The sequence below is a fragment of the Lithobates pipiens genome, unplaced genomic scaffold, assembly GCF_037356315.1.
Source record: "Lithobates pipiens isolate NorthernLeopardFrog02 unplaced genomic scaffold, aLitPip1_a1.2 Scaffold_3, whole genome shotgun sequence".
NCBI lineage: Eukaryota > Metazoa > Chordata > Amphibia > Anura > Ranidae > Lithobates > Lithobates pipiens.
In genome coordinates this window covers 29,570,769-29,597,278 of record NW_027507790.1, presented here as the reverse complement: position 1 = coordinate 29,597,278, position 26,510 = coordinate 29,570,769, and positions in this window count along the sequence as shown.

Here is a 26,510-nt window from a genome sequence, read left to right as displayed (position 1 = left end):
AGGGTTGTCGGGAAGAGGCCCTTGTCCTCATCAACATGGGGACAAGGTGCTTTGGGGTGGGGGGAGCCCCTTTCCTGGCCGGCCGGGTAGTGTGCTCGGACAAGGGTCTGATGTGGACCTGGGGGGACCCCCACGCCGATTTTTTCCGGCGTTGGGGTTCCCCTTTAAGTCCATACCAGGCGGCGGGGCTAGCGACGTATCCTTCGCGGGCCCCGCCTACCTGGAGACCCGCTCGAAATGAGCGGACTTTTCTCCAGGCGGGAAAAGTCTGTTCATTTCAAAAGTACGGCGGACTGGCATACACACCGCCGAAATGCGAGTCCGGCGGGAAGATTGGAGTGTAAAACTAAATTCTAAGTCCGCCGTACTTTCGGGTCAAAAAAGTATGCCGGAGGCTACACACGGGGGGGGGATTGTGCGGCGGACTTGAGTTTGCCGGACTTTTCCACCCGCTTGTTTGATCGTGTGTACGCGGCATAACTGTGAGGACTTATAGTGTTGTAGCACCAGCACCACAACCACCAAAGGTAAATTTTTCTACCACTGTTCAACAATGGCATGTAATTACAATTCTTGATATAATCATTCACAGCAGGGCGCCCACCAAGGGTCACTTTGAGGGCTTACAATGTTGTGGCAAAACCAACACCTTGTTCCGCCATTTCTGCAGAGCATATAGGGCACCTACTTTCAAACATCCAACTTACAAACATCTCCTACTTGCAAACGGAAGGAGACAACAGCAAGTGAGATGAAAAAGATGGACGACAAAACAAATTATACAGGGGTGATAACCCTTCCCTATGTTTTCCAAAAAGCTTAAAAATAGTTTTTTTGACTGGAGCTACACTTTAAAAATGTACCAGTTGAAAATTACAAACAGATTCAACTTAACACAACAAACCTACACAGTCCCTGTCTTGTTTGCACCGCCTGTATACTGCTGTTCTGAGTATATAGGGCCTGGGGGCCACACGCATTTCCTTTTTTTAATATGGGTACTGGGTTCCCCTTAATATGCGTACAAGACCCAAAGGGGCTGGTAATGGGCAGGGAGGGCTACCCATGCCATTTTTCTCAATGATTTTCAACCATATTGCAGGAACCAGATATAACATTAAAACCGCAAGCAGTTTTAAATGATGTTATTTCCGTTTAATGTCATTTTGTGCAGGGACTGTTCTAAACACGGGAAACACGTGGCACTTCACAAGCATACTACAGACACCCCCCAGGCACCATATTTAAAGGAATATTTCACTTTTTTTCACTTTAATCATCATTAAAATCAGTGCTCCCGCCAAAACGGCCATTTTTAAAAACATTTTAGGCATTGACCAATGTCCCCTGGAGCAGGAGCCAGGTCCCCAAACCCTTTTTAGGACAGTATCTTGCATATTAGCCGTTAAAATTAGCACTTTTAATTTTGAACGTTCGAGTCCCATAGACTTCAATGGGGTTCTAAAGTTCGTACGAATTTGGGGTCCGTTCGAAAGTTCTGGTGCGAACCGAACCGGGGGGTGTTCGGCTCATCCCTATTTGTGATTGCTCTTACAAGCATTTATTAAAAAGGGAAATGTTGTCTTAGTTAGATGCTTATCATCCACTAGTTCCACTAAAAAATATCAAGAAAGAAAGAAAGAAAGATGTTTGCTTACAAACATGTCAAGGACGTGTCCTACACATTATGGTAATCACAGGGTGATAACAAGCTCATGGCTGCAATAGCTAAACACAGTCCCCATCCCTTGTCTCTCCTGCTTAACATGGGAGTCCTAGAACGGCAGAATTAGGTCAGAATGGAGAGTAAAAGGGGAAAACATAGAACACGTATTCCCTGATTTCTTCTTAGTTATAGGAACTCAAGAGAGCTTCCAGGTTAATGACTATCAATCCAATTTGTCCTTCATTCCAGGTACAATACAAAGAAGGTATTGGGAGTTTTATACACCACTGATATTTAAGAAAGGAGTTCCTGTCATTTCACTTTTTTTGCAATAAATGGGGTTGTCAGCGCCCCCCATGGTACAATTACAGGTAGTTAACCACTTCAATACCAGGCACTTTCGCCCCTTTTTGTCCACAACATTTTTCTGCTTTCCATGCTGTTGCCCTTTGAATAACAATTGTGTGGTCATGCAACACTGTACCCAAACTAAATCTTTATAATTTTCTTCCCACAAATATAATTTTTTTTTTTTTTTTTTGGTGGTATTTGATCACCTCTGGGGTTTTTATTTTTTGCTAAACAAACTAAAAAAGACTGAAATTTTTGAAAACATTTTTTTTCTTTGTTTCGATAACATTTTTTCCTCCTTCACTGATGAGCATTGATGAGATGGCACTAATGGGCACTGATGAAGCGCCACTGATGGGCAGTGATGAGATGGCACTTATAAGGTGGAACTGATGGGCACTGATGAGAAGGCACTGATATGGAGAATTGATGGGCACTGATAGGCAGCACTGATATGCAGCACTGATGGGCACCAATAGGCAGCACTGATATGCAGCACTGATGGGCACTGATAGGCAGCACTGATGGGCCCTGATAGGTGGCACTGATGGGAACTGATAGGCATCACTGATCGGTGACACTGATGGACACTGATAGGTGGCACTAATGGGCACTGACAGGCAGCACTGATGGACACTGATAGATGGCACTGATTGGCAGCACTGATGATGATGTACTGATGATGTTTTGACAGGTGTTACTGTAGGGCAATGTGATGACTGACTGGCACTGTGGAGGGCATTAATTGGCACTTTTTTGGGCACTGACAGACGATCCTGAGCAGGCACTGACTGGCAGCTGATGGGCACCATTTTGACAGCTGTTGTGGCACATCTAATGGGGCTCTGCTGATAATCAATGTGCTGATTATAAGCATAGACCCCCCCCCCCCGACAGGGAGAGCCGCCGATTGGCTCTCCCTGTCAGCGCGAACTGAGGAGTGCCGTTTACTTCCTGGTTCATGCAATGATCAGCTGGGATTTGTCACAGCTGATCATGTGGCAAGAAACCTCTGTCAGAGGCTTCTTACCATGATTGGAGATGCGGCGTGTCAGACTGACATGCCGCACTCACGATCGCCGCTCTGCACGCCTCTGCAGGCACGCGCCACCATGTTATCCTGCTGGATATCATATGATGCCCAGTCAGGATAACAGAACCACTTTCCGGCCATCAATCTGCTATAGGCCGGGCGGGAAGTGGTTAAAAAATAGTTAAAAATAATAAGCTATAACATTTTTTTTTTTTTAAATAAGGCCCCCCCATGCTGTAGTGGATACATACCATTCCCATTCCAGCAACATGTCTGCTAGGGCTTTCAACTGCATCTATAAAGGGATGGTGTACCGTAGACAGACACCCATGCAATGTTTGTGAAAGTGACCTCAAACCCCTATGAGTTTAACAAGCCTGTCCTGGTGTGCCTCTTCAGTTCCTGAGCCTCCCTGTTCCTCTTCTACAACTATCTGGCCCACGCAGTCTGTAACTGCTAATCCAGGTATGCTCTCTCTATTGGTACTGACCACTGGCATTGATCTTGGGTAGCTCCATCTGTCACTCCTGGCTATTGGCACCATTCTTGGTTTGGTCCACCTGTAGCCTCTGGCCACTGGCAAAGCCAAAAGTTGTGGAAAACCCAACCAACCTTTGCCAACTTGCAGAGAAATAGGGAGTCATTAACAGGGTGAAAATTGCTAGGTGATTGTCTCTAGTGCATAGTGCAATTGGGTTTACTATTATTATTTTAAAGTGCCCTTTTAACATAGGAAGCTTTAAATTAGTATTTTATCTTTCTATTTCAGTTTTTGGGGTGTCACAAAGAAAAATTAGAGGCTAATTTAGCTGAAATGTCATCTAATGCAAAACTCAAACTTTACTGCAAATTCAAGTTCAACTAAATTGTGTGCTCATCTCTAATGACAATGCTCCTCCTCTAGTCAGACTTTGAAGCAGCAGCACTATCACTCTGGGACACAAAGAACCTTTGCTATCAGGAACAACAGGTACATTCAAACAAGGGAAAATAACAATGACAAAAAAGCTGTACACATTGTTTATAATTGGAGCTAAGCTGTAACATTCAAATGATTATATTTGCTGTTGCATACATTTTAATATAATATTAAAGTCTATGTTTTTTTAATAAGTTTTGTTTAAACATAGATGCAAATTTATCCAAATGAAAAAACACAAACAGTTATGTTGTGCTCTTGTATACTGCTACCTTACAGCTGAATAGCATTATACATTGTTGATAACATATAAAATACACAAAAAAGGGAATAAAACTATTTTGTTTAGCTTTTTCAAACTATAAAGTGTAACTTTACCTTTTATTTTTTAAGTGGCCTTGAGCAGACAATAGCTGCCTTGATATGAACATTACAATGCCTCTTAGTAGATAGAGAATGAAACTGAAGACCAGAGAATGCCTGGCAGGCAAAATAGAAGCCAGCCGCTATGCACCAAATTCTTAAGGAGTTTAGTTTCCGCTTCAGCTCAGCTTTCCAGCTCAGCTCATACACCTAAAGAAAATAAACTGTAATTTTAGACGACCTTGAATATTAGTTGAATTACCTGGTACTACAACACTGGCAATTCAGACACACACATTCCCTTTAACAATTTTAAGAATGGAACCTTGCCATAAATATGTTCCGTATTATCAAGAATACAATATGTAATAATTTAAGCTTTTGATTGCATTCCTTACCTCTTACCATAGTTACAATTCTGAGTGAAAGTGTCATTATATGCTTTTTAACATGATTCTACTTTTTGACCATTAAATACTATAATCCTGTCAACCTGAACATTTGGTTATTACATAGAAATTTCCCAGTGCAGCTGAAATAAGAAATACATTCAAATGTTTTCTTTTTTTTCACATTGTGCAAGAAAAGCCTCTTAACTCGACCTAAAGTTAACTTGTATTGTTTCAATCTGAACCGTACCGACATTTATTAAAAAATCCCAGCCCTTGAGGTTTTCCTCCTTCCTTCCTTTCTTTAAAATCCAGTTCATGCTCCTGTCTTTTCCATTGAACAAAAGGTCCTTTCACCCCCTCCCTTTCATAGGTGCAATCATATTGCTTGTGCTTTTTATTTCTTATGTAGGAGTTTTTCTAACTATATATATTTTTTTTAAAGAATACAAAATGAATCCAAAAGAAATCCAAAATAATTTTCAGAGTTCAATGCACAATATTGCAGCTACTGCAGTATCCAATGAAAATACATTTAGAAATTAATTAGATAAAAAAGTAAAAATTTAAGATAGCTAGATAAACAAAACTGAAAGTGGATATTGTTATTCTAAAATGTAAAACTTTTGTATTTTACTTGTTTGTAATGTTTTAAAATAATACCCCCAATTTTGCATTCTCCAGTTTTAGTAAATCAACCCCCTTATTCTGGTATGATATCATTTGCATTTGCAAAACATTTTTTTACTTTTAAATTATTGTTTGACTATAGTTTAGTAGAGGCAACAACAACCCAATCATTATTAACAGGGGAAAATAAATTTACTAAATAGTTATTGATGCAACATCTGGTTTCTTTAACCACTTGACGATCAGATTGTCCCCCCATCATGGGACTTGAAGTCTTGCAACAGCGGAGGGCCACAGTTCTTCAAACTATGGTTTACATAATTGAAACTGGATCAGTGCTCATGTACTGCCTTTCTTAAGACACTGGAATGCCAGGAAAGTACAAAGATCCCAACAATGACACCTTTTTGGAAAGTAGAATGACCAATGTGTTTAGTAAGAGGCATTGTGAGTTTTTTGAAGTTGTCATTTTTGTCACAATTTTTTGGGGAAAAGTGAGAGATTAAATAAAAATGTGTTTTTATTTTACAACGTTGTCATTTTGACAAGTTATTTCTCACACATAACATAGGCATACTTACAATTACACCACAACCCACATTCTGCTACTCCTCCTGAGCATGAGGATACCTCAGGTATTTAAAACCTAGGTGCATAGAGGGGCCAAAATAAAGGAGCATAAATTACACATCTAATGCCCTGACTATTGATCATATTTCCCTGAAGTCCCAGGACATGAGAAACACCCATACAAAAATGTAACTTTTTGGAAAGCAAACACCCCAAGGTATTTTCTGAAAGGCATAATGAGTCTTTTGAAAATGTAATTTTTTGTGACAAATTTGTTGAAAAATGCAGAAAGAAAATGAAAATGTATTTTCTTTTTACACAAAATTGTCAATAATAAGATATTTCTAACACACAGCAGAGGCATACTTAGAATTGGACTGGAAAACACAATCTGCTCCTCCTCTCTGGTATGGGGATACCACATGTATTAGACCTTTTCACAGACTAGCCACATAGAGAGGGCCAAAATCCAAGGAGCACATTTAGGTGTTCTAGGGGCATAACATACACATCTACTTTCATAGTTACAAAATTGGTAAAGTTGAATAAAGATACCAGTCCATCCAGTTCAACCTGTGTGGGTGTGAATGTGTACGTTCATGTCAATACCATTTTCCATATCCTTGTATACTGCATTCACTAAGATACTCATCTAAGCCCTTGTACACACGGTCGGAGATTCCGACAACCAAATCCGTCGGAGTAATTCCGACGGATTAATTCCGGAAGAGGTCCGGAAGTGATGTTGCATACACATGTTCGGAATAAGATGTCGGAAAATCCGATTGTACATAACGTGATGACGTTATTTTGTTACGACGGGACTATGTTCAGGCTAGTAGCCAATAGCTTTGGTCTAGGAATTTGATCTGAGCATGCGTGGCACTTTGTCCATCGGAGTAGGCTACACATGATCGGAGTATGTCCGATCTGAGCATTTTGTCGGAAAATTTTACCGGCAAGTTGGAAAAATTGGTCCGTCGGATATTCCGATGGAAACAGTCCGATGCAGACCACACACAGTCGGAATATCCGACAAAACGGTCCAATAGGAAACATTCTGACAGAATCTCCGACCGTGTGTACAAGGGCTAAGAGTTTTTTGAAACTATCAACACTTCACACAGACACCACCAATTGTGGAAGGGAGTTCCACACACTTACCGCTCTGACAATAAAAAAAAAAACCCTACGCAGTTTAAGGTTAAATGGCTTCTCCTCCAATTGATTGAGTGTTTGTGTGTCTTTTTAAGCTCCCTGAAACTGAACCGTTTTTTTTTCCTATGCTAGAATCGCCATTGACAGTGAAAACAGCCACAAAATAACCACAAAATAACCACATTTTGGAGAGTAAACATCCTAAGGTATTTTTAAGGAGGCATGGGAAATTATTTGAAGATTTCATTTTTTTGCTATGAATTTTTGTAAAATACAGATAGAAAATGAGAATATTTTTTTTTTACGCAAAGTTGTAATTTTAAGTACTTCAATACAGGGCATGTTCACCCCCTTCCTTCCCAGGCCAATTTTCAGCTTTGTCCACTGTCTCACTTTGAATGACACATGCAATGCTGTACTCAAACAACATTTTTATCATTTTTGGTAGAGATAGCACTTTCTTTTGGTTGTATTTATTTACCACTGAGTTTTAAATTTTTTCTAAACAAATGAAAAAACACAGAAAAAAAAAGTTTTCTTTGTTAGGCCGCGTACACACGGGCGGATTGTCTGTCCAACTTAGTCCGCTGAACAGTGTTTCAGCGGACAATCCGCTCGTGTGTGGGCTTCAGCGGACTTTTTCAGCGGACAATCTGACGAACAAAGTCTTACGGAATTTCCGTAAGACTGTCCGTTCAAACTTGGTTTTGTCCGTCCAAACTTGGTTTCAGCGGACAGTCCGCTCGTGTGTAGGCAAGTTGGACGGACTAAGTATGGCGCATGCTCAGAAAGGGTTTACACGGCCGAAGGTTGCATTGCAGTGTATAGGACGTTGTTTTTCTAGTCCCGTCGTACGTGCTGTACACGTCATCACGCACGCTTTCAGCGGACTGTCTGCTCATCGTGTGTGGTCAAGTCCGTTCATGCTAATTTTGAACGGACTGTCTGTCGGATTGTCTGCCGAACTTAGTTGGGCAGACAATCCGCCCGTGTGTACGCGGCCTTACTGTTACAAATGTATCAAAGACAGTGTACTGTAATTGTCACCTATGTATGAGTGATCAGCGAATATAGCTTAGTGTACTGTCCTTATATCAGGTCCCTGTTCCTATAAGCCAACCAAGCCTAGCCTAATGGCATGTTGGTGCCCCCAGGAATACCATGTTCACTGGTCAGGAAGTAGAGAAGGCAGAAATTAGGAATAACAAAATAGTTCCCATGGTTCCAGGAGTGCAGTTGTCCATGAGGATAGCTGGAATTGGTGTCTCACTGGAACGTAGTTAGTGGGATGTGCAGATGGGTCAGCTCAAGTGGCAGGCAGAGCAATGGTCAGCAAACAGGCAAATTATCGGTCAAGGCAGCAGGCAGAAGCAAGGTCAATAAACAGGCCAAGGTCAGTACAGTCAGCAGCCAGAGGTGACACTGCACTGTTGTGGCAGTGATCAGGAACACTGTTCCTGGATGCTCTGGTCTGGTGACACCGGGACAAATGTGATGGCAATCAGTAGAACTGTTGATAGCTTACACTTGTCTGGTGACACTGGGGACTTTTGTGGCAGCAATCAGGAACACTGCTGCTGACTTCAACTGGTCTGATGACACTAGGTCTTGTGTGGTGATGACACTGTTACCTTTCTCTGGATCAACTGTGGGTATAGAATTGTGTATATAGAGTTTATTTTCAATTTATGTGTGTGTTTTTTTTACTCTGTGGATTGAAATGAATGGACTTGTGTCTTTTTTTAACCAGACTAACTATGTAACTATGTAACTGTTGCTGGCTTACACTGTTCTGGTGACATTGTTCTGGTGTATTTGCGATTAGGAACACTGTTGCTGGCTTACAATAGTCTTGTGACACCTCTGATCAAAAAAGTTATACATTTGTGAATCAGCAGTGACAATATTGATAGCAACTCCCCCTGCACAGCTTTTTCCAAATCAACTGCAGTGCAAGCAAGCATAACCTGGCTGACATCACTACTCTGGATTCAGGAGCAGTGCAACAGCACCATCAACCCATCTGAGAAAAGTGCATAAGGTGGATTTTGCTTGCAGGACCAACAGTTATTTTAATGACTCTGTAGTTGGGCAAAAAGATATGTAAATTAGAAATGACAACAGCTACATCATATAAAAATAATTTTTATTAAAAAACATTATTTACAAAGTAAATCCAACATCACTCCAACTGAGTTTGCACTCTTCAGTTTTAGTAAATCAACCCCAATGTTTGGATAATGCTGTCAGCTTGTATGCCTGCTGGCCTGTTTACAGTTTTTAGGAAACCAAACGGTTGATGGAAGCTATCATTTAGTGGAGATAATAATTCTACCACTGACTGAATAACTTCCAGCAGCCAAAGGAGGTTTAGGCAAGTGGATGTAAATAGGAAATAACAACATCCACAACCTACATTACCAATTTAGTGTTATGCCGCGTACACACGGGCGGACTGTATGGCCTACTTAGTCCGCCGAAACACATTTTAGCGGACAGTCCGCTCGTGTGTGGGCTTCAGCGGACTTTTTCAGCGTGCAGTATGGCGGACTAAGTATTTCGGAATGTTCGAAATACTGTCCGTCGTACTCGCATTTCGGCAGACAATCCGCCCGTGTGTATTCCAGTCCGCCGTACTTTTGAAATGAGCGGACTTTTCCCGCCCAGAGAAAAGTCCGCTCATTTCGAGCGGGTATCCAGGTAGGCGGGGCCCGCGAAGGAGACGTCGCTGGCCCCGCCGCCTGGTATGGACTTAAAGGGGAACCTCAACGCCCAAAAAAATCAGCGTGGGGGTCCCCCCCAAGTCCACAACAGACCCTGGTCCGAGCACGCTACCCGGCTGGCCAGGAAAGGGGGGCGAGCGAGCGCCCCCCCTCCTGAGCTGTACCAGGCAGCGTGCCCTCAACATGGGGGGTGCCTTGGGGAGGGGGGGGCCACGCGGCCCCCCCACCCCAAAGCACCTTGTCCCCATGTTGATGAGGACAAGGGCCTCTTCCCGACAACCCTGGCCGTTGGTTGTCGGGGTCTGCGGGCGGGGGGCTTATCGGAATCCGGGAGCCCCCTTTAATAAGGGGGCCCCCGGATACCGACCCCCCACCCTATGTGAATGAGTATGGGGTACAATGTACCCCTACCCATTCACCTGTAAAATAAAAGTACCAAAACAAACACAGCACACGAGATAAAATACTTTATTGCACAGCTCCGGGGGTCTTCCGTCTTCGGGGGTCTTCTCGCCGGACTCCTCCGCTATCTTCTTGTAGCTCTTTTGCTAGCGGAGGAGTCTGGCTTTCTTCCTCGCCGCCGGCCTCTTCTCCTGATTTCGGGGGTCTTGTCCCCCTCTTCGGTTCTTCTGCCGGGCCACCGCGCCTTCTTATAGCTCTTTTACAGGCGGTGGCCCGGTCTTCTGTCGCCGCCGCCGCCGCCTTCCGTTCTTCCGTTCTTCTTCTTCTTCTTCTTCTTCTTCTCCAGGAGATGTTGCCTCGACGATCTCTCCGGCCGGAATGCCAGGGACGCACTGCGCGGCCACTTATATAGGGACAAGGGGCGGTGTCACATGGCTTTATGTCACATGGGTTGGTCACATGGGTTGATGTCACATGGGGACTATGACATCGTAAGGGGGCGGGGTCACCATGTGACACCAACCCATGTGACATAAAGACATGTGACACCGCCCCTTGTCCCTATATAAGTGGCCGCGCAGTGCGTCCCTGGCATTCCGGCCAGAGAGATCGTCGAGGCAACATCTCCTGGAGAAGAAGAAGAACGGAAGGCGGCGGCGGCGGCGACAGAAGACCGGACCACCACCTGTAAAAGAGCTATAAGAAGGCGCGGTGGCCCGGCAGAAGAACCGAAGAGGGGGACAAGACCCCCGAAGTCGGGAGAAGAGGCCGGCGGCGAGGAAGAAAGCCGGACTCCTCCGCTAGCAAAAGAGCTACAAGAAGATAGCGGAAGAGTCCGGCGAGAAGACCCCCGAAGACGGAAGACCCCCGGAGCTGTGCAATAAAGTATTTTATCTCGTGTGTTGTGTTTTTTTTGGTACTTTTATTTTACAGGTGAATGGGTAGGGGTACATTGTACCCCATACTCATTCACATAGGGTGGGGGGCCGGTATCCGGGGGCCCCCTTATTAAAGGGGGCTCCCGGATTCCGATAAGCCCCCCGCCCGCAGACCCCGACAACCAACGGCCAGGGTTGTCGGGAAGAGGCCCTTGTCCTCATCAACATGGGGACAAGGTGCTTTGGGGTGGGGGGGCAGCGCGGCCCCCCCTTCCCCAAGGCACCCCCCATGTTGAGGGCACGCGGCCTGGTACAGCTCAGGAGGGGGGGGGCGCTCGCTCGCCCCCCTTTCCTGGCCGGCCGGGTAGCGTGCTCAGACAAGGGTCTGTTGTGGACTTGGGGGGGACCCCCACGCCGATTTTTTTCGGCGTTGGGGTTCCCCTTTAAGTCCATACCAGGCGGCGGGGTCAGCGACGTCTCCTTCGCGGGCCCCGCCTACCTGGAGAAGCGCTCGAAATGAGCGGACTTTCCTCCGCGTGTGTGGGCGAGTCCGCGTTCATTTCAAAAGTAGGGCGGATAGTATGGCGGACTTAGTACGCCGTATTAGTCCGCTCAAAAAGTGCCGTGTGTGGTCAAGTCCGTTCATTCGAAAGTATGACGGACTGTCCGTCGGATTGTCTGACGGACTAAGTTGGCCAGACAGTCCGCCCGTGTGTACGCGGCTTTAGATGTAAATAATGCCCCTAGAATTATTTCTTTCACTCCAGTGTGTGCAGCAATAGCTAACATCTGTGGTGATAGGATCAATATTATACACATTTGCACCTCACATATGCATGCGTATGTGCATGTATGTGGGCACAGGGGGCTTTTCATTTTTTTTAGATCTTCTAAAAAAATGGGGGCTGACAAGCCCTACCTATGATAGCATAGTGCAAGTGATAGGTGCTCTTTAGGTAAAAATATTGCTGCCATAACACGAGGGTTAAAGCAAGAATTAATGAGCAATAAAAGTATTCATTAAAACAAGAAAATGCAACATGATAGTTTTTCACATTGGTGTAAGGGCGTTTACATATTGTGTACTTTTATAATATCAGAAATAGCATATATATTATTAATAACCTGTTTTCAGATAAACAAGCATTCCATGTAACGTAGATAACATTTTCACAATTTTCTAGTGCTAACCAATATGCACTTCTACATGTGAATTTGAAATTTATCTCAGTAATGTCTTTCTAAAGAACAGTAAGGTGAAATCAGTTAGCATTGGCTTGAAGTGTATTGCATTACAAAAGGTCAGATCAACGTTTATAGTTACTGAATAGAAGAAGCATCAGTTTCAAAGGGGCTGCAGTTCTACAATGAGTAGTGTTAGAGAGGAAAATAGGACTTTGTAGTCTTCTTGATATACCAATTCCCACAAAGGTATTATTTTTTTAACAGGAGAATATGTTACATCTTTCACAACACATACATCATGCCTAGAATTTTAAATATATGGATGTAACTTTTACAAATACTACAAATTCAACAAATACATTTTTAGTCATTTTTTTTAGTATATGAAATATGAAAGTTATTTTTTATTATTATTATTATTATCATTATTCTTTGAAGTCTTTGAAGTCTTTATCTTTGAAGTCTTGCATGCTGATACATACTATACCTTTGTTTCTTAAAATGTGTTAAATCCAGCATAAAGAGCCATGATGGGCTGTAAGCTTACCCAACAAAGACTAGCTCTAAAGGTCAACTCCCACAACAGTAAAATCAGTCTGTATATACAGTAAAGCATGCTTGTTATACTCACCGTGGAACCTAAGGGGTTAATCCTTTGCATTCTGTATCAAGGCTATTTGATCCTCTCTCTCTCTGATCCTCCTCTTCTTCCACTGTCTCCAAAAAATAACCTGTTTTTTACAGACCCAGGGGAAGTGCTGCACATGCTTAGTTTGGTGTGTGTATTGCTTGAGTTTTTTTTTTTTTCTTGAGAGGGTGCATGTGATCAGCACAGGGCCAATCAGCAATGTCCAGACAGAGGATCAGGGTGGAATGAAAACTTCACCTACAAGGTTTACTAGGAACTGATACAAGTCACAAGGATGCTATATAGTGCTGATGAGAAAAGGTATTTATACGTTTATATTTACTAAAATAATAGCATTCCCATGTTCTGTGTACTGTGGGAGACCAGATATAGTGAATGCAGGTTCTGGGTTTAGTAACACTTTAAGTTTTATTTAAAGGTTTTTAAAGCTGAATTCTGGGCACATAAAATAACAAAACTGATTTCAGTTCTAAAATAATTAATACATTGTTAACATATTGTTTAAAGCAAACAGTGTAAATAGCTGAATTTAACTTAGCGTAAGCTTTCAGGCCCAGCTCAGAAAAAGTAGCACAAGCCAGTCAGTTCATGTTCTGAAAAAACTGTCATAAGAAGAAAGTAGAGTGGCAAATAGATTAGTGATCACTGTGCTGTTTTCTTCTTTACTGTACAGTAGGGATGAGCCGAACACCCCCCGGTTCGGTTCGCACCAGAACTTTCGAACGGACCCCAAATTCGTACGAACTTTAGAACCCCATTGAAGTCTATGGGACTCGAACGTTCGAAATTGAAAGTGCTAATTTTAACGGCTAATATGCAAGATACTGCCCTAAAAAGGGTTTGGGGACCTGGCTCCGGCCCCAGGGGACATGGGTCAATGCCTAAAATGTTTTTAAAAATGGCCGTTTTGGCGGGAGCACTGATTTTAATGACGATTAAAGTGAAAAAAAAAGTGAAATATTCCTTTAAATATGGTGCCTGGGGGGTGTCTGTAGTATGCCTGTGAAGTGCCACGTGTTTCCCGTGTTTAGAACAGTCTCTGCACAAAATGACATTAAACGGAAATAACATCATTTAAAACTGCTTGCGGTTTTAATGTTATATCTGGTTCCTGCAATATGGTTGAAAATCATTGAGAAAAATGGCATGGGTAGCCCTCCCTGCCCATTACCAGCCCCTTTGGGTCTTGTACGCATATTAAGGGGAACCCAGTACCCATATTAAAAAAAGGAAATGCGTGTGGCCCCCAGGCCCTATATACTCAGAACAGCAGTATACAGGCGGTGCAAACAAGACAGGGACTGTGTAGGTTTATTGTGTTAAGTTGAATCTGTTTGTAATTTTCAACTGGTGCATTTTTAAAGTGTAGCTCCAGTCAAAAAAACTATTTTTAAGCTTTTTGGAAAACATAGGGAAGGGTTATCACCCCTGTATAATTTGTTTTGTCGTCCATCTTTTTTCATCTCACTTGCTGTTGTCTCCTTCCGTTTGCAAGTAGGAGATGTTTGTAAGTTGGATGTTTGAAAGTAGGGGCCTGCCCTATATGCTCTGCAGAAATGGCGGAACAAGGTGTTGGTTTTGCCACAACATTGTAAGCCCTCAAAGTGACTCTTGGTGGGCGCTGGAGCGCCCTGCTGTGAACGATTATATCAAGAATTGTAATTACATGCCATTGTTGAACAGTGGTAGAAAAATTGACCTTTGGTGGTTGTGGTGCTGGTGCCACAACACTATAAGTCCTCACAGTTACTCTGGGTGGGCACAGGAACGGGCCCTCCTGTGAAATATTATATCAAGAATTGTAATTACATGTTCCTGTTAAACAGGGGCAGAAAAATTGGGCCTTAGGCACTGGTGCTGGTGCCACGACACTGCAACCTCTCCCATATACTCTTGTTTTATTGCAGGAATTAGCCCTGCTGCAAAGCATTGCATCAAAAATTGTAATTAAACGCCCCTGTTAAACAGGGACAGAAAAATTGGGCCTTAGGCACTGGTGCTGGTGCCACCACACTGCAACCTCTCCCATATACTCTATTTTTATTGCAGGAATTAGCCCTGCTGCAAAGCATTGCATCAAAAATTGTAATTAAACGCCCCTGTTAAACAGGGGCAGAAAAATTGGGCTGATGGCATCACCCAGAACCAGAAATGTTCTTCCAACATATCAGCGGAGGAGGAAGAGGATAGACAATCAACATAACAGGACAGTCACTCAGCATCAGCATAGGCAGTCTTGAAGGGATGTGATATTTCAAAAAAAATTATTCGGTTACATCAGCTTCAGGTGCTTGGTAGCTGTGGGTGATCCAAGACTGATTCATCTTGATGAAGGTCAGTCGATCAACTGATTCGGTGGACAGGCGCACCCTGTGATCGGTAACAAAGCCACCAGCAGCACTGAAGGTGCGTTCCGAAAGAACGCTGGATGCAGGACAGGCCAGTAGCTCAATTGCATACTGTGCAAGCTCTGGCCAGTGATCCATCCTCAAGACCCAGTAAGCCAGAGGATTTTCGGTGGGAAAGGTGTCCAAGTCTGACCTTGCCCCTAGGTATTCCTGCACCATGTAAATCAGACACTGGCGATGGTTGCTGGAACCGATCATACCTTGGGGCTGCGGACTAAAAAAATGTCTGAAAGCATCAGTCAGATGGCCACCTTCTCCACCGCTCCTTCTGACCGATGCCTCAGCAACACGTTGTCCAGGACCAGGAGTTTGTAACCTCCCAGTCTCTGGGAACGCGTTGCACAGACCTTTCTGCAAGGCCTCCCGGAGATGTCTCATCCTCTGCTCTATTTGCGATGGCAAGATAAGGTCGGCAATCTTACCCTTGTACCGTGGATCAAGGAGAGTGGCCAGCCAGTAATGGTCCCTCTCCTTGATCCGAAGAATACGAGGATCCTTCCGCAGGCTTTGCAGGATCAGGGAGGCCATGCAGCGTAGGTTAGCTGAGGCATTCGGTCCGGAGTCCTCTGGGTCACTAAGGACAACATGATCCGCAGCTACCTCCCCCCAGCCACGTACAAGTCCACGTGTTTCCTGCCTTGTTGGACATGTGCCTCCTCCTCCTCCTCCTCTCTCCTACCAGGCACCCACGTGGAGTCAGTGCCCTCATCATCCCCTCCCTCTTCATCGCTGTAGCAAACCTGGCAATATGCTGCAGCTTGTGGAACATGACTGCCAGATTGCTGTCCTTCTTGAGCATCCCCTCTCTCTGCATTCACGCTACTGCCTTCCTCTAGCTGAGTGTCATCATCAGAGGCTACAAAACACTGGGCATCCTCCTGGAGCATGTACCCAACACTGTGCTCAAAGAGTTCAGGAGACTCCTCAGGAGGACATGGTGGGTCTAGGGAAGGAGTCACTGATGATGACATTGAGACGAGGGAAGACGATGCGTTGGCAGCTGCTTTGCTAGTACCCTGAGACTGGGTGAGAGAGGATGAGGAGGATGAAGAGGGCTTGGTCATCCACTCTACCAAGTCATTGTCATGTTGCGGTTCAACATGTCCAGCTGCCGAAAAGAAGGACAAGCGTGTCCCGTGGCCACGTGCTGATGACAATGCACCGCGTCCACGACCAGCACTGTTGTCTTTAGACACAGAGCCTGCTTGCCCTCTTTTATCGGCTCGCGCCCTTCTGCCTCTCCTTGCTGGCCTTCCAGACATGGTAATGGCCTGAAGGGAGTTGGGTAAAACAGCAGTTGGGTAGTGTATATTGTGCTGGAAGCACACAACACCCACTAACTCCTGCAGATGCCTTTATTATAGAACACCAGAGATAAAGGGGTATACTGTAATGGAGTCACACAACAGCCACTAAGCCCTGCAGATGGCTCTATTAGAGAACAGCAATAAAGGGTAGATACAGGTGTATATTGTGCTGGAGGCACAAAACACCCACTAACTCCTGCAGATGCCTTTTTTATAGAACACCAGAGATAAAGGGGTATATACAGATGTATACTGTGCTGTGCTGGAGGCACACACAACTTCCAATAACTCCTGCAGATGGCAAGTGGGCTCAAATAGAGAAGAGCTATGTAGGTGTATATAGCGGCAAAGAGCACGTGTACAGAGCACGTAAACATTATAAAAGATAGATCACTAGCTATATAGGTGAGGTGAATATAGCGGTGTATACTGCGGTCAGGGCAAGCAGACAACAACCACTACAGAAGAGCAAGATCGAAAAATCGGCCGATAACGATCGGTGTGTACTGTGTTGAAGGTACACAGAACACCCACTAACTGCTTCAGACACCAACACACTACACAAGGCCGCCGCGCTGGCGGCCTTATATAGTGTGGGGCGTGTACTACACAGCCTGAGCTATGATTGGCCACAAGCATCCTGCCTGTGGCCAATCATGGCTCTCCTCGCTGCTGGCGCTGTGATTGGCCAAGCATGCGGGGTCAGTGCATGCTTGGCCAATCATGAGCCAGCAATGCACTGCGATGACGCAGTGCATTGTGGGCCGTGAGAGCCACACGAATTTGGCGCAAATGGCCCATAATGTTCGGAATTCGCTGAACGGGCGAACAGCCGATGTTTGAGTCGAACGTATTTTCGACTCGAACACGAAGCTCATCCCTACTGTACAGTCACAGGTTGGGGCAGATCCATGACAATCCAGGCTCAGAGAAGGTGGGTTGACTGATGTTGTCCATCATTCAGCCCAAGGCCATTTAATGACAAAAAGGTAAACCAGGAGACAGCATAAGACTCAAGGTGAGTATTGCAGGAAAACCTGTTAGTGTGTTTAACCACTTCTACCCAGTTCTAATTTAACCACTTGCTACCCAGGCCAATTCTGGCACTCCTCTTCACTCCTACATGTAAAAATCATATTTTTTTACTAGAAAATTACTCATAACCCCCAAATATTATATATATATATATATATATATATTATCAGAGACTCTAGGGAATCAAATGGTGGTCATTGTAACTTTTTATCTTACATGGTATTTGCTCAGTAATTGTTCAAATGCGTTTTTTGGGAAACAGAATGTTTTCATGCATAAAAAAAAAGAAAACAGTAAAGTTAGCCCAATTTTTTTTGCAGAATGTAAAAGATGATGTTACGCCGAGTAGATAGATACCTAACACGTCACGCTTTGAAATTGCGCACACTCGTGGAATGGTGCCAAACTTCGGTATTTAAAAATCCCCATAGACAACGCTTTAAACATTTTGTAGGTTACCTGTTTAGAGTTACAGAGGAGGTCTACCACTAGAAGTATTGTTCTCACTCTAACGTTCATGGCGATACCTCACATGTGTGGTTTGAACATCGTTTACATATTTGGGCGAGACCTACATATGCATTCGCTTCTGCATGCGAGTACATGAGGACAGGGGGGCTTTAAATTTTTAGTGTTTATTTTACTTTTATTTCTCTATCTTGACTATTTTTAACTTTTTTTTATCACGTTTATTCCTATTACAAGGAATGTAAACATCCCCTGTAATAGGAATAATGCGTGACAGGTCCTCTTCACAGCGAGATCTGGGGTCCGTAAGACAAAAAAACAAAAAGAATGATCCTGGCTTCCCAGCCAAAGAGGGGGCATTTTTTCAAATGCAGAGGCCGGCCGTGATGTCATTACATTTCTCCCGGCCTCCAAAAGATCATAGAGATGTCCGGGGGCCATCTGGCCCTCCGGATTTTCTATGGTAAACTTCCAGCATGGACCGATTCTTTCTCTCTCTCTAGCCAATTGTATGGGCGAGCCGGGAGGAGCACCGTCCCCTCCTGCTGCCTGTAAAAATGAGCCACTATGATTGTTCTTACGGTGCAGGAAATTGCCTGCTATAAAAGAAGATAGCTGAATGATGCCTCTAGCTGCAGGCATCATTCGGATATCCCCACTTAGATTTGATGACATCATATGATGACTTTTGGTGGAAAGTGGTTACATTTTTTTTATGTATATATCTATATATTTAAACATCAACTATCATTATATGCTACGTATTACTACATACTAAATGATTTGCATCTTTGTATTTATTATAGAATATTCTTTTTTACTTTATTTTTACCAGATCACACAGATATCAACTATTACTATGCTCTTTTTGTTGTCATTAGATTTTGAATGCTTATCATTTTAAGATATATTTATATTTTTAAATAAATATTACTTTTATTTTGAAATTATTTTATTTGCATAATTGTCTCACAATTATATACCATTATGGAATACTTTCAACTTTTTTGTACCAAAGGTGAGAAAAAGCTTAACCTTAACTGATATGTATCAACATGTAAGTGGAAACTACTTAAATGAATAATGTGTATGTTAAAAGCTCTGCACCACAATTACTTTAAATAATTGAGCATCTGCCTGAAATTAGGATACCAAGCAGGGATTGAAGGCAGGAATATTATTAATAATGCAGGTAGACATGAAATATTAATTTATCCACAAAGCAATTAGAAGAGATATAAACCTCTGCAAAGTGCAAACATCCAATATATATATATATATATATATATATATATATATATATATATATATATATATATATATATATATATGTATATGACATCCTTTATATATATTGTAAGAACCATTATTATACAACAAACTTAAAGCATGAAAAAAGTCTTACAGAGCTTTAGGAAAAATTCCCTGATTTGATTTATATGGTACAATATTTGAATATTGGCCCACTATCAGTTTGCAGTATAGCACCAACCAACAGCCTTGAGTTGGCCAACCATATTTTTTACTTTTTGTGATCTCCAGGCACAAGCATTGATCTTCAATATAATATAACATTTAGGCAAATTGCATGAGGGAAAAAATGATTTTCTCAATTAATATTTGCTTTGAAAATAACAATTTAACTATTAGTAATTCAACATCAATTAACAGCAACATCATTGATGCAGTAATTTAAAGTCTCTACACTAGGTTTAATTATTAGGAAGAATATGACAGTAATATATAGAACATCCTCCAATACATTAATTGTTGCTACAGTAGTTCTTTTCCTATGGCAGTACACATAGGCTGCTCTTATAGGTAGGTCTAGACCTGTTCAAAGAAAGCCCAGAAAAGCATGTTCCAATGGGATTGCATTCTAGCACTGGATATACCATTTTATCACTTCCGCTTCACATCTGAGCTTGAAAAAGTAGCCCAATAATACATCACCATGTTGATATAGTGGTAATTTTACGTTTGAACCAAAATCAATGTTTTTATCAGAACATTTGTTTGGATTCTGAATAAAGGCAAAGGATTGTGATATAAAGACATAATTACAAAATACTATGTTCCTAATATACCTTTTTTTGTAGTTTGAGACTCATAAGGAACACTGAGGACAATTGGATCGATTCATATAGTAATTCAAGCTGTATTTATTTAAATTAATTAATCATGAGTAAGGTTAACATCTAGTTGTTTTTTTTTTTTCATTTCCTCTACAAGGGATGTGTAGCATACATTGTGATCACTTGTATCTAGTATAATCAGTTTGAAAATCTACAAAAATGCAAAGATATGTCTGAAGATCTGATGTCCAGCAAGGCTGACCAAAGAAAAATTAATTTTAAATACAGACTGGCCACTTAGTATGATTATAAGCACATTGTTAAAGGATAACTTGGAGGGTAATGACTCATTATCAAATTTATACATGTTCAGAATTTTTAAGAATATAAAAGGAAGCAGTTGATCCCTTTTGCACCACTTTTGTCTATTGAAAGTCATAAAACACATGCACAGCATGTTCTAGCACTCTAACTGATAGGAACAAGTTGAACTGTGTTTGGAACAATATTTAAGTAGATAGTATTTGAATTCATACTCAGTGACTTTTTCCTGAGGTCCCTTTCAGTCCCTTATTAGTAATATATCTAGACTATAGTTTTTTGTTTTGTTTTTGGCCTATAAATACTGTATCATCCACAAGTCCTAACAAAAGGGCTGATGATTCAATAAAAACTAGAATCTCTCAATTTTTAACAGTTCCTGGACAACTTATAATGTAAAAAAGAATGAAATGCATATGCATACATAGATCAATATATGAGGAGTGAAAAATAATGTAATAGAGAACAGATACCTAAAATGTAAGTGAAAGATCAAAACAAATGCCTATAGGAAAAGTCATTTAATTACAGAACAATCTAAAATAATGTGTAAATAAACAATGGTGCTCCTAAATGACAGCATGAAAGTACCTAAATTGCTGGGCTGATTATGAATGACATGAGCACATATTCAGGTTGTCACAGTTTTTCAAGTTAAAATAATCAGTGTTTGGTTAAAATAAGCGATTCCTATAGGGGAATGTTCTGCGCTCCAGCTGGTAAGGTTTTGGTGGATCTCAAATAACAGGATTAGGCAACTGAGAACCACAGGACGGATGTAGGTAATTGCATAATGATTGGCATGGAGCTGTAATTTAAGTGCTGAGCGCTTGACATATAAGCACCAACTATGGGTTGTTGGAAGCTGCCATTTTGCATGTAATTTTGATTTACTTATCTGATGTATTTAAGTCAGTTTGTTTAGATTGTTCTTGAGTTGAAAAAATGTCAAAGTAGATGCATATTATTTACATGCCTTACTTGAGTAATTTAGAATTGTGACAATGGTTTTCCTTGAACTTGTAAAAAATTGATAATTGAAACAATGTTTAAATATTAGGGATTCTATTCATTAAGACCTCATGTACACGAAACGTTAGAAAAAATTAGTTGCAATGCCTCTACCAATGCCAGGAAAAAGAGGCTGTAAAAATGTGCTTTTAGTAGCTTTTGCATTGGCCTCTTAACTATTTAATGCATTTAACCACATTAGTTTTAGCAACTTTTCTTTACCTCTATTCAAGATCAGTGGTTCCGGATGGAATCTGTCTACTGATCCAACTTTCATTATGATCTCACTTGTAGTGCGACTTCCATTCAAATCAATGGGTTAAAAGTGCACCGTAACGCTGTGTCTGAAAGTTTACGCACGTTTACAAGTAGTTACAAGAATTTGGCGTTTAAAATGTCAGTAAACTACAGTCCTGAATGCGATTTATTTGCTTTAAAAAAAAGTCAGTAAACTCAACTGCCTCTAAACTACTATAAATGACTGAATTTATATGTACACAAAAGATAACGTTGAGGAGAGTTCAGGGGCTGCTGAAAAAACTCCCAACTGCTCCTAAACGTGAGTTTAGCAGCTGCAGTGTACATGAAGCTTTCACAACATTTATGGCATGAGAAAATTACTTTTTAAGTAATAGGTATACAAGAGCAAATGGTCAGAGGGGATCTCAAAGGCACCGCATGCCATTAGAATAAAACAAGATACAGAACAGCTGCTCCCAATAGAGCAGGGATTTTTAAGGTGCCAAAAATGTTTCAAAATTGACACAGAACAAAATGTAAATGTTTTATTACATTGGTTAAAAGGATATAAAAAAATAAATACATACATTACCATTTCATCTTAGATATTTACAGACATGATCTATAGTAAAACTTAATTGTGGAATGATAATCACAATAATCCTGACTTTTTTTTGCCAAGTATTACCTGAAGAGGCCTAATGCTTGGCAAACATATTGGGGTTATTGGGATTATCATTTCGTAATTACCTACTACTGATATTATGTCATGATAATTAAATGTGATAAAGAAAGATACGCTTCCGGAAATTAAAAATTCTTGTTTTTTTTTTTTATGGAAAGGTTTAAGGCCTTATTTAGGACTGAAATATATTCCTTAATATTTTATTGTCTGATTATAAAGCTTTTTTTTTCACTAAGAAAAATATCTAGTATTGGGTGTTAAAATCACCCTAGGTTTTTACCTGCTGAAACCACATGAAAAACAAATCATCACATGGTCCTGCAATGCCCAATTAAAATCACAAATGCACTACTGGATTTTGACCATGCCCATACTGGGCATGACTGCGAGTGGAGCCCAGCCGAATACACAGTACAGACGGCTCGGTCTTTTTCGGCAGCGCTCGCTAGAGAAACAGCAGGGAGGCGGGACTACGAGCGGAGCCGAGCAATTCGGCTCGGTCTTTTTCGGTGGCGCTCACTCGGTCTGTCTCGGCGGCGGGAAATTTAAACATGGCCAAGCTGCAAATGACACTGCAAAGCTGCAAATGACACTGCAAAGCTGCAAACAGCGTGGGGCAAGCTGCAAATGACACTGATCATTCTGCAATGATGGACAAGGCTGCAGATGCACACTGATAAGGCTGCATTGACTGGCATTTAAATGTAAGTTTTTTTTCCTTAAACTTCCCTCCTAAAACTTTTTTCCTTAAAATGCCCTGCTAAACTTGGGGTGCGTGTTATACGCCGGTGCGTGTTATACCCTGATAAATACGGTAAATTTAATTGTTCGTAATTCTCCAGAATCAGATTGGCAATTTGAGGAGATCCTAGATAGAAATAGTTTTAAAGGAGAATAAAAACATAAAATATTCTGATAACTGTGCATGACTGATACTTGTAAAGCTAGTATTTGGTATATATTTTATTATTTTAAAATATTATGTGAAAGATAACCCCATCTAAAGACTTGCCAGTACCATGAGACAGTCCCAGCACAAAGCCTGCAGTGGAATCCAGAGTCAACATTATACAGCATCTCACACCCCATATTATATGTTTTCATGTGACAACACTAAAGAAATTACACTTTCCTACAATGTAAAGTAGTGAGTGTATAGCTTGTATAACAGTGTCCCATCAAAATAACTCAACACACAGCCAGTAATGTCTAAACATGCTGGCAACAAAAGTGATTACACCCCTAAGTGAAAATTTCTAAATTAGGCCCAATTAGTAATTTTCCCTTCCCAGTGTCATGTGACTCATTAGTATTACAAGGTCTCAGGTGTGAATGGGAAGCAGGTATGTTAAATTTGGTGTTAATGCTCTCACTCTCTCATACCGGTCACTGGAAGTTCAACATGGCACCTCGTGGCAAAGAACTCTCTGAGGATCTAAAAAAAATGGTTGCTCCACATCAGTGGTTCTCAACCCCTGTCCTCAGTACCCACTAACAGGCCAGGTTTGCATGATAACTGAAATACATCACAGGTGATATAATATTCTGCTCAGTGATTGCAGTATTGAAATCTGCATCTCCCCAAGGGAATGCTTAAAATCTGGCCTGTTAGTGGGACCCAGGGACAGGAGTTGAGAACCACTGCTCTACATAAAAATGGCCTAGGCTATAAGAAGATTTTCAGACCCTGAAACTGAGCTGCAGCACAGTGGCCAAGACCATACAGAGATTTAACAGGACAGGTTCCACTCAGAACAGGCCTTGCCAGGGTCAACTAAAGAAGTTGAGTGCATGTGCTCAGCATCATATCCAGAGATTGTCTTTGGGAAATAGACACTGGCAGGGAAGGGGCTAAACACTAGGGGAGATGTGCTCAGACTGTTTTCCCCACATGGATGTGCACACCCCTAGGAGTTCACCACCTATTTCTAGTGTGGTCTTTCAAGCATGTGGGGATACCCTGTAGAAGTCTGTTGGCTGACGTCTCATACAGAAAAATGCCTCATATAGATGGATGGAAATGACAGAAAGAAATCCTCATTGCGCAGTGCCATTGTAAATGATTTATTTTGTTAAAAAACAATATAAAATTTCACCTCTGTAACATCTCTAAAATTCTCCCCTTTTAACAAATGGAACCACCAAGCTCCTCATTCACTCCCTCGTTATCTCTTGCCTTGACTATTGCAACTCCCTTCTCACTGACCTACCTCTCCATCGCAGAGTGTCTGCCAACCCTCTCCTCCAATCTCTATACTGGCTCCCAATCACCTAGCAAATTAAATTCAAAATACTAAACACAACATACAAAGCCATTCACAACTCTGCCCCGAGCTACATCACCAATCTTGTCTCCAAATATAACCCAAACCGTCCTCTCCACTCCTCCCAAGACCTCCTACTCTCAGGCTCCCTCATCTCCTTCTCCTATGCTTGCCTCCAGTATTTCTCCAGAGCCTCTCCCATCCTCTGGAATGCACTACTTCAATCTATCCAGCTATCCCTTACTCTTGCTACCTTCAGGCGATCCCTGAAATCTCATCTCTTCAGCAAAGTCTATCACATCTCCAGCTAATCTTTTACCACTTCCATCAGCTCATTCCCCACAGTTACAACCTTTTGTACTACCTGCCCCACCCTATTAGATTGTAAGCCCTTCTGAGCAGAGTCCTCTTGTATTTTATTGCATTATAACTGTATTGTCTCCCTTTTATATTGTAAAGCGTTGCGTAAACTGTTGGCGCTATATAAATCCTGAATAATAATAATAATACAATTTTGACTCACATTTGAAGGTGCCTAACATCCTGGCACCCAGTGTGTATAGCAGGTGAATATGCAGGTGAACATCCCTCGGTTCGGTTTGCAGCAGAACATGCGAACAGGCAAAAAATATGTTCGAACACGCAAACACTGTTAAAGTCTATGGGACACAAACATGAATAATCAAAAGTGCTAATTTTAAAGGCTTATATGCAAGCCCCAGGGGACATGTATCAATGATAAAAAATTTTTTTTAAAACAGCTGTTTTTTTGGGAGCAGTGATTTTAATAATGCTTAAAGTGAAACAATAAGAGTGAAATATTCCTTTAAATTTCATACCTGGGAGGTGTCTATAGTATGCCTGTAAAGTGGCACATGTTTCCTGTGTTTACAGGAGTCCCTACACAAAATAACATTTCTAAAGGAAAAAAGTAATTTAAAAGTACTTGCGGCTATAATGAATTGTCGGTCCCAGCAATACACATAAAAGTCATTGAAAAAATTCCCCCAAAGTCCATTACCAGGCCTTTTGGGTCTGATATGAATATTAAAGAGAACCCTAAGCCAAAATTTAAAAAAAATAATTGCATGGTGGTCCCCCCAAATTCCATACCAGGACCTTCAAGTCTGGTATGGATATTAAAGGGGAACCCTGCACCAAAACAAAAATATATATATATATCCCACAAATTCTTCTTCTTCTTCTCTTGCTCTGCTAATGGACTGAAAAAAAACACAACTGACCCGCCTCCAGAGGAGGCTTCCACTGTATGATGCATATTCGCTTTGACAGTTCTTTTATAAATGAGGGCAGGGCCACACCATGATGTTCCCAGGTGACCCCACCACCTCTGATGCACGGGGACTACCCTATGGCTTCCCCATAGTCAGAGGGGTGTGGCCATCCAGTTACGTAAATGGGTGGCCCGCCCCTATGATGACCCAGGGAATCTATTGGAAGCCTCCCATGGAGGCGGGTCAGTTGCATTTTCATTTTTGGTCCATCGACGGAGCAAGAGAAGAAGAAGACTTTGTGGGACATTTTTATTTTTTTATTTTTTAATAAAGGACTTGTCCCAAGCTGTGTCATGTCATTTTTACCATTTTCACACTTTTTGTGAAATGGTAGGGGTACATTTGCACCCTGTTACTATTTCACACAGAGGGAAGGCTGGGATCTGGGGTCCCCTTGTTAAAAGGGGCTTTCAGATTCTGATAAACCCCCCGCCCACAGACCCTCACAACCATCAGGCAAGGGTTTTGAGGATGAGGCCCTTGTC